Source organism: Staurois parvus, unplaced genomic scaffold (genome assembly GCF_062004578.1).
Source record: "Staurois parvus isolate SC_StPar_1 unplaced genomic scaffold, SC_StPar_1.0 ptg000122l, whole genome shotgun sequence".
Classification (NCBI taxonomy): domain Eukaryota; kingdom Metazoa; phylum Chordata; class Amphibia; order Anura; family Ranidae; genus Staurois; species Staurois parvus.
Window position 1 is genome coordinate 10,504,408 of NW_028317918.1, and position 9,950 is coordinate 10,514,357.

The following is a 9,950-nucleotide window of genomic DNA, read 5'->3' on the forward strand; positions in this document are numbered from 1 at the left end:
CCCTCCCAAGAAAAAAAAAACCTCTCTAGCAATACACACCAAACTGACCATGTGCAGAGTGACTCCACACGATATGTCTTATCAGGAGATACTGAAAGAAGGGGAGGATCAAAGAAGTCAGGATTAAACAGTGTTTTTAGACAATGCAGAGAATTAACCCCTTAATTTCCACAGTGAGTATAACAAGCATGCTTTACTGCATATACAGACTGATGTTACTGTTGTAGGTTTAGTAACACTTTAAATTTTCATTTGAACATTCTTCCTTGCCATCATTGGATCAACTGATTTTGCTTAAAAACCCCTAAAATTTCATCCAGACCTGTTGTTTGAATGGAACCCCAGATATATTAAACAGGTTTTGTTATCATATGTATGATTCTACCAAATGAAAACTGGATTCACAGTAAGAATTTTGTTCATTTGAGAAAAAGTCCTATCCTACTCTTTCGAATTCGTTTTATTACTATAGTCAAAAACAAGCAATAATTTGACCCCATAAATTGAAAATGAACATTCCAAACATGAAATTCTACTAGTGTATGGTCAGTTTCAGTCCCCACTCCTTGAGTATTAGAGATATCCCCATAAAATGATTTGCACCTGACACCTAACAATAGAGAAACATAGCGCAGGCCAGGTCTTAGAATATTGATTGGACTGGAGATATTTTGAAGCATGCCTAAGGATCAAAAGCAAAAATACAATTGTAACTTATGAGATTTAATGCAAGTCTATAGCTTAAAATGTATGTAAACCCAAGAACAAAATTTACAGCTTACCAGTCCTTGGACATGGTGACTGCATTCTTTTTTTTCAGGCTTTTTCCATTTATGTTTACCCGGAGAACACATTTCATGTCTTAGGGTCCAATTCTCACTCACTGTACTGTATACTGTGTCTATGGAGGGAGCAGAGTTGTCACCCTAGGTCCTTTGCTGATTTTGGTTACCTCCCTCTCTTTTTATCTCCGTAACATAGTGTGGAAGAATCCTGTAGTTCACAAAGGTGAATTAAGCAGGGATAATTTTGGTGAAGTAGAAGTAAACCACACAGGAAGAAACATGCTCACTGGAATTATGGCAGGATCAACACCTATTGTTTTGCATTTATTTTATTGTATAACAGATATGGTATGCCAAAATGCTTTTGATAGTATAATGAACAGACCAAAAGAGGGGTAACACGAGTTTCCTTGTTAGAATTTACATACATTTTAACTTATTTCTTCTTTCCACTAATCTTTGCTTGATCAATGAATATATATGCACGGTCAAATCTAATATAATCAGCTTTGTTGCCTTGTTCAGTCATGTACATCCAAGTGAGAATGGTATTTCATATTTTGGCTATACTACCTCTCTAATATAAATTTAGTGTGATAGACTTGAGAAACCAAATAAATTAAGTGGTCTGCTGTTTCTCTAAGCTAGGCATGTTTAAGGTTCAGCTCTCCCGGTTGACGTGTTTAACTTCACTATATGCTACGTTTATTGGTTTGTTTCCTGACAGCGGTGCTTGCAATGATTTTGAAACAGGACCATCAGATGCTGCATATTAACTATTTCCCTGTTCAAAACACATTTCGAGTAATGAGCTACATTGATTTTCATCTGCAGTCAAGCAAAATGGTCTTCTTAACTGAAACAAATGCTAGAAAATGCAACTGTGCTCATAAAAAATAATGGTAGCTAGTGAGGCCACATAATATGTAAAGATAATTAAGGCTACATCAATATAAATCTGGATACACAGCTACATCAGTATAAATGTGGTCGTATTACACATCATCCTTAATTGACAGGACAACTAAAAGAATGTATCCCATAAATGATATATACGTAAGCGCCCATCCTCTATCCATAGTTTATGTTTGAGAGAAGAGAAGCTGTAGTATGGCTTCTGGGAATGGAGAAGCTGGGTGGAAATGGTAAGCATAGTCAGGCACTCTTGATGAGTTTTTGGCAAAACTCCCTCAACTTTATACACCCCCTCTGCACTGAAAGATTATGGTGACATGTGTAGTCGGGGGTCTGAGGGTGAACATTTCAAGGAAAGCAGGAGTCAGTACCACAAGGGACACATCAGATTAATAGTAAGTAATGTCCCTTGTATTGATATTTAGATTTTTCTTTTTTTACTAAATGTAGGCTTTAAGATGGTATAACTCTTTATTCTGCACAGTTATAGCAAGCAATTGTTGCTGTGGTTGGCCTTCAGCTGCAATCATAAGGAATTCCCTCTATGGAGTTGGCTTGCATCAAATTCAAACACTTGGTAAGATATCCACTGAGGTTAGTACAAACACAGATGAAGAGGATTTAAAATGCTTTTGCGCTCCAGTATCTAAATGTTATTGGCCGCTACTAACAAGCAGAGCTAAAAAATACCCAGCCACATGTAAAGCAGGTGAGTATTCTTGAGGTATGAGTGAATGTTTTACAGAAAAAGTGGACTGCATGTGGGTCAAAGGAACATTGTGATCATTACTTATAGTAAGGAGAACAAAGTTTATGTTCATTTCTCTTTTTGTTTGTTAAATATGTCTTTTACTTAAACATGTTCTGTGCGGTGACTGGTGAGTGGACATGAGCTATGATAGACTCATTTCTATGCTTACCTCTATGAAGTAATAACCTAACTCCTGGACACAAGTTGCACACAGAGGCAGAGGAGCAGCTGCTGAAATCTTTATATTTGTTTTACAACAGTGAAAAAATTAAACCAGATAAATGGAGTAAATACTGGTGGCTGGGCATTAATATGATCTGGGCTCAATCTTAAACTTAGTGGTCCATTGCTTTCATCTCTTTGTGGTACGTGATTTTATGTGATTAAATTGGTTCTAAAGGCAGAAGGTTTTATTTTACCTCAATGCATTCTATACATTAAGGTATAAAACCTTCTGTAAACAGCTTCCCCCCTAAATACTTACCTGAGCCCGATTTTGATCCAGCAACATACCTGAAAGCAGAAGCTCTCTCGGCTCTCCCTCTCTTTTTTGGCTCAGACACAGCAGCTGCAGCAATTGGTTTCCACTGCTGTCAATCACAGCCATTGAGAGCCAGTGAGCCACACTTTTTGTGCCTTATGGACGCACAGAGCCGGCTCAGGAGTGAGCACGCATGAGTAGTGGCTAGCTATGGGGAAACTCAGCAGGGAGAGGAGCACTGATAGGGGACCCAAGAAGAGGAGGATCGGGGCTGCACAGAAAAGGTAAATATAACTTTTTATTTTTATAAATAAAAACTGTACCTTTACAACCACTTTAAGATGCCATGTGTGCTGGTTGTCCATACAGTATGCGTTATGTCCTCATTCATTCTAATGGATGAGTAATACTGACAACAGCCAAAGACAAGGCTGAACTACTTATATGGAAACTGTTTTAATAATTGAAATAATAGTAAATCTATGCAGCCACTGCTATCCTTTATATACAATGCCACATAGCAGCTAGTTTATGGCTTTATACAGTAATCAAAGTTAGATGGTACCACCCTTAAAGGGTAATTCCACTCTAAAATGAAAAAAAAAAATTATTACATATACAATTGTGCACAAGGCATTTTGTAATTCAGCATTATTTTAAAAAATCTTCCCTTTCAATCTGCAGCAGCTGTAATTTTCTGTAAAATTCAATGCAATTTGGCACTATGCAATATGAGACCTGGAAGTGCTCTGTACACTGCTGATGTACAGAACACCCCATGAAATGTAATTTCCTGCTTAAAGTAGTTGAAAACCCTAAGGCCAGGTCTACACTCTGCGGTTCCCCTTCGGCCGCATCTTTGAATGCACCGGTTCTGTTCAAATGAATGGGCTGCCATGCCTGAGCAAAGAACCCGCAATAGTGTAAACCAAGCCTGGCATATACTCAGTGCAGTGGCTAGCCTCAGGTGATACACAGAGATGAAACAAATCCTCCTATAAGTTGTACCTGTCTATCTGCAGTCTTCTCTTCTCTACATCCATTCAAAATGCTCTATTTATAAGAGTGTCTCAGAGTTCAGAAAAAAAGGGGGGGGGGGGGTGGAGAGCTAAAGTTACACTCTACAGAGCTGATTGAGGAAAACTCTGAGAGCTGATTGGAGAGAAGAGATACACCTTTCACACAGCTCACACAGTTAGGATATGCTTGGTTCATAGTTCGTCTGTTTGCAACCACTTTAAGTGACTGGCTGACGTTTTTTCCCAGAGGTCTGCGCTAAGATAAAAGTCTAATTTTAGGCATTTTCTGCAATAGAAATTTTAGTTTTACTGAAATTTTCTATAACAATTAAATAAATCAAAAGGGATGCAGACCCAGCAGCCTTTTTCATTAGAACATGAAGAGTACATCAGTTGATTATAAAAAATCATTCTCTCCCATTCAGAATCAGTATCCAAAGGGCATATTGCAACCTGGAGGCACTCTGTACAATGTTGATTTTTTAGGCATCCTCTGCAGTAGAAATTTTAGTTATACTGAGATACTCTACAAGGGTTAAATACATCAAAAGTAATGCAGACCCTGTAGCTTTTCTCATTAGAACAGAAAGAGTACACCAGCTGATTTTAACAAAGACGCCCTTCAGAATCAGTATCCAAAGGACATACTGGAACAAAACTGGTAGAAACTGATAGGAATCTGCAACTATGGTGTCCTTTTATGAAACAGAGATCAGCGGCGATCCTGAGGATCGTTGCTGATCTCTGATCATTAGTGGTTTAGGAAACAGATGATCAGCGGAGAACATGTTCTCCGCTGATCATCTCAGCACACAGATGGCCAGTGTATGAAGGAGCGATGTTAGCCCTTCACTGGTGATCTGTGTTCTCCCCCCAGATTCTCCAGCCCAGAGGTGGAGAATTGGGGGAACCGCAAACGAAGCAGTGGTAATTTACCGCTGCTTAGTAAACGGTGTTTGACTGATCTCTTACTGTAATCTCGCGAGATTATAGTAAAAGCAGCCGTTTTCCAGCGTTGAAAGTGTCTGTAGATCGCTTCTCCCTTCATTCGGAGAAGTGATCTACACAGCTTCATAAAAAGGCATTCAGAGGAGAACTGTCTTCTCTGAGAATGCTGGAGAACTGAGCAGCGGTCATTTACCGCTGCATGATGAAAGGACACCAAAGTTTGTTAAAATACTTGCAATGCTCATTGATCACCCAGAGTAGAATGATTTTTTTAGAAACATAGAAAAGCGAGGGCAGAAAAATGACCAAGTGGTCAATCAAATATGTCCTTTATTTTTATTTTTTTTATAATATATACATGTTTTTGTATTTTCTTTCTTTTTTTGTTACTTTTTTGCCTGAGTTTTGATCTATGTTTGTCCCAAGCATGTCTGAATCCACTTACTGGCAACTGACTCTCTACCTCTGCTGGAAGTCTATTCCAAGCAAAATAATACTTTCTAAGATTAATTCTGAACTTTCCTCCTGCTAGTTTGAGGTCATGTCCATGTGTTCTCTCTCTCTTTCTCTCTGTTTTTTTCTCAACAAAAGTGGAATTACTCTTTAAATATCACCTATACCATGGAAGCTGTGCCTTCAAATTCCAAAGGACTAGTTAGCAGACTAGTCTGTAGTTTTCCTGCAGTTGATCTTTTATCCAGGGCTGATTTACCATGCCTTGTGCCATACTGTTTTTTCTGTTTGCAGGTGGCAGTCATGGTAGAACAGCAGGACTATTCTTCCTGATGTCAGACCCACTCTCCGGCTGACTGATAGCATAATGATTTAAGAAACAGCAAGAGATGTCTGCAGATTTGCAGAACTAATGAATAAGAAGCAGGAAGAAACTTACACTGTAGGTTCTCATGTACAATGCACTTTTCAGAAAGCTCTCAAAAGAATAACAGACATCGCAAGAGTAAAATGATCAAATCGCACTCAACATTTTGTGAGCATAGCAGAGACAGGAGTATGCCTTACATGATTTCACACAGCAGCTTGGGGGATACAGAAACAGTCAGGTAATGCAATTTATAAGGAGAAATTTAAGGTAAAAGGACATTTTCATTTTACAATAAATGCTCCCAATGAGATAACAAATCTTTACCTGTTTGAGTACAGGTCCACTTTATCTGCCTCCCACCCGGCATATAAGGAAATGATGGGAGGGCGGCAGCTTTCTCATTCTGGGAGGATGTTATATCATTTCTTCCCACTCTAGCCACGCATGCACGCTCCGGAGGGCTCATGGCATGGGGATCGGTGGTGTGCTGTGTCCCTGTGACGCAGTGGATCACAGAGCGCAGTAAAGAGCCAATGGCACAGGCTCTATCATGTGATCAGCTGTGTCCTCTCCTCAAGCTGACAGCGCATGAGGAAAGAAGAGCCGGTAAGCTGCATTCCTCAGAGGGGACATCTATACTGATCATCAGTGCCCTGATTATCAGTGTAGCCCCAGAAGTGCTGCCTTTCAGTTCCCTTAATTGCCACCTGTCAGTGCCCATCAGAGCTGCCTTCAGTGCCAACTATCAGTACCAGTCAGTGCTGCCTATCTGTGCCAGTCAGTGATGCCCATCAGTGCCTCCTATCAGTGCCCATCAGTGCCCCCTATCAGTGCCAGTCAGTGCCACCTATCATTGCCCATCAATGCTGCCTAACAGTTCCAATCAGTGTCACCTATCAGTGCCAGTCAGTGCCGCCTATCAGTGCCACTTATCAGTGCCGCCTATCAGTGCCATATGTGAGTGCTGCCTTTCAGTGCCCATTAGTAATGCCTGTCAATGCCCACCAGTGATACCTGTCAATGCCCATCAGTGCCATCTATCATTGCCTCCTCATCAGTGCTGCCTATCAGTGCCTCCTCATCAGTTCACATCAGTGAAGGAGAATCATTACTTATTTACAAAATTTTATAACAGAAACTAAGAAAAAAATTTTTTTTTCACAATTTTCAGTCTTTTTTAGTTTGTTTAGCAAAAAATAAAAAACCCAGTGGTGATTAAACACCAACAAAAGAAAGCTCTATCTGTCTCAAAAAAATGATCAAAAATGTTGCTTGGGTACAGTGTTGCATGACCGCGCAATTGTCATTCAAAGTGCCACAGCGCTGAAAGCTGCAAATTGGCCTGGGTAGGAAGGGGGTAAAAGTGCCCAGTAGGCAAATGGTTAAGAGTCTAAAACTCTGCAGAGCAGTAACTTTTATGGTAGTACATAAGAAGCAGCTGTGAGGGTTAGCTCACGTGGGGATCACCTTTCTTAGGAAAAAGGGAGTCCAAACAGCAGGACTATTCTTAAAATTGTGACTTGTAGTCAGTTTTAATTAAAAGGCCACACAGCAAACAAACAAAACAAAGCAGAAAATAAATCCTTTCCATCCTGGCACTAACTAAACAGTGCAAGTTCCTACCTCACAGGTGAAGAACTTCACCCAGTCACCAACACAAATAAACAAATGTTTTGTAAACCTTTTCCTTTCTTTTATAGAGCAATTTCCACATGTAGCTCCCTCAGGTATTAGCTCTAAGCCCCAGGCCAGAAAAACCATTTGCTCCAGTTCTTCCTTACTTTTTTATACCACCTGCTGCTAGTCACAAGATAAAAGCAAAATCTGGTTAGGAACCCACACTGCCAAGGTGACCCGGAAAACCCAGACTGCATTCCACCTTAGTTTCCTACATATGAAAGCATGCAAGGTGATATGTGGCTTCCATCAATCACCTCGCCTTTCATTATGTCACATAGCATACTGATAATGGCTAATTGTGTAAGAGACTGAACTGGAGCTTGCTTTGCAGTGGTTGATACATAGCCATACGGCCATAAAACACAAGGAAAGACCTGTCCTCTCATTATGTGATCTTGTGCACCAGAATTGGGGCATAGTTTTTTTTTGTAATTACCTCAAGGTGTTGATCCAATTGGACAGCAAAACTCTATATACATACTAAACACAGAGATAGCACATCCTCAAAGATAAAACATTCAAAGTGTTGTGCTTGTGTAGGTTAACTGCTTAAGGACCGCCCTATAGTAGATTTACTGCTACAGGGCGGACCCTGTGTGCAGGATCACATATATACATGATTCTGCATTTCCGGGTAGGGGGTGCGTGCCCTACCCGTGCCTGCCAATTGCGGCCCCTGGTGTCAATCACTGGGTCCCGGCCATTGATTACTCGTCGGTGCCCGGTGATTACCTGTGATCACCGACAGGTAGGAGGGCTGCACCGTTTACCAACAGTCCTCCTCCCTGTCAGTTTGGGCACACTGCTCTAGATAGCTAAGCAGAGCCATCCAGAGCAGTGTGCTTAAAGTGAAGCACCACCACGCCCCCTAATAAAACACTCCCATCACACAGTTAACCCTTTGATTGCCCCTCATGTTAACCTATTCCTGCCCTGTGCCATTAGTACAGTGTCAGTGCTCTTTTTTAGCACTGATCACTTTTGGTGTCACTGAGGATGTCAGTAACACCAAGTCAGTTCCCCCCCAGTGTCAGAATGCCCGCCACAGTCCCACAGTCCTGCTATAAGTCAATGATCACTGCCATAAGTCGCTGATCACAGCCATTATTAGTATAAACAAAAAAATTCAGTATCTATATCGCCATTTGTAAACGCTATCACTTTCACGTAAACCAATTAATTTACACATATTAGGATTTTTTTTAGCAAAGACATGTTGCAAAATACATTTTGGCCTAAATTTATGATGACATTTGATTTTTCAATTTTTTTTTTTACTGGAAATGTTTAATAGCAAAAAGTCCAAAATATTGTTTTTTTCTCAAAATTGTCGGGCTTTTTTTTTCATAGCGCAAAAAATTTAAAAACGCACAGGCGATAAAATACCACCAAACGAAAGCTCAAATTGTGGGAAAAAAAGGACGTACAATTTGGGTGCAGCGTTGCATGACTGCGCAATTGTCAATTAAAGTAGGGCAGTGCCATAACACAAACCGCATCTTTAGCAGCTTTCTGACTGCCCTATAGCAGAAATACTGCTACAGGGTGGCACGGGTGCGCAAAATCATGTATACACGCTCCCGTGGTTTTCATGCCCCTCCCAGATAGCGTCAGATTGCCCGACAGTACACCAGTAATCACATTTAACTCCTTGATTGCCAGGAACACACTCATACACAATAAACCTCCATTGCTAGTATAGTGTCTGAACGGATCAATATCTTTGATCAGATCATCACTATACCAGCATTCATATTAGTATAGTGTCCCCAGAAACACAGCATTAGCAGGATCAGCCCCGGAACCTGCCAGAACTTGCGTTTAGCCCCTACGCTTAAACCCACTTCTCCCCTTGCAAGTGCAGTGCCAGGTCACTGTCACTTGATACATTGCACACAAAACCCCAGTGTTTGCAGAATCAGGCCTGATCTCTGCTAACACTTGCTTAAATTTTGAGGACTCTCATATGCAGCAGAATGCCAGTACTAGTGCCGCGCTACCTTTTGGTGAACTGGCGATCACCAGAGGCCTAGTGCATCCTGGTCTTTCACATACTAGCACTGCAGTATCACTTGGTGATGTGGCAAGTCCCATAAGTGCAGTACAAGCTGGTGCGGTGGAGAGCATAAGTATTGTCCCGCAACCACCAAGAATTTGCGCACAGGCCCGTAGAGCACCTAGTATCCTTCCGGATGTGCTTGCAAATCCCAGTTGGCAGCCCACAAATTCTGCAGCACCCATACTTCCCCAATTCACTGCCCAACCCGGAAACAGCACATTTAACTACTCCCCTTGATTTTTGGATGCTGTTTTTCACGGAAGATCTGTATGCATTGATTGTGGATCAAAGCAATTTATATGCACAAGAATTTACCCAAATTCAAACCTTGCCAGACCATTCGCATGGAAACCCATTACGGTTTCCGAGTTTAAATTTTTTTTGGGCCTAACCCTCAACATGGGCCTTACTAAAAAAATGAATTGCAGTTGTATTGGTCCACAGACCCGATTCATCATATGCCCGTGTTCTCTGCTGCCATAACCAGGC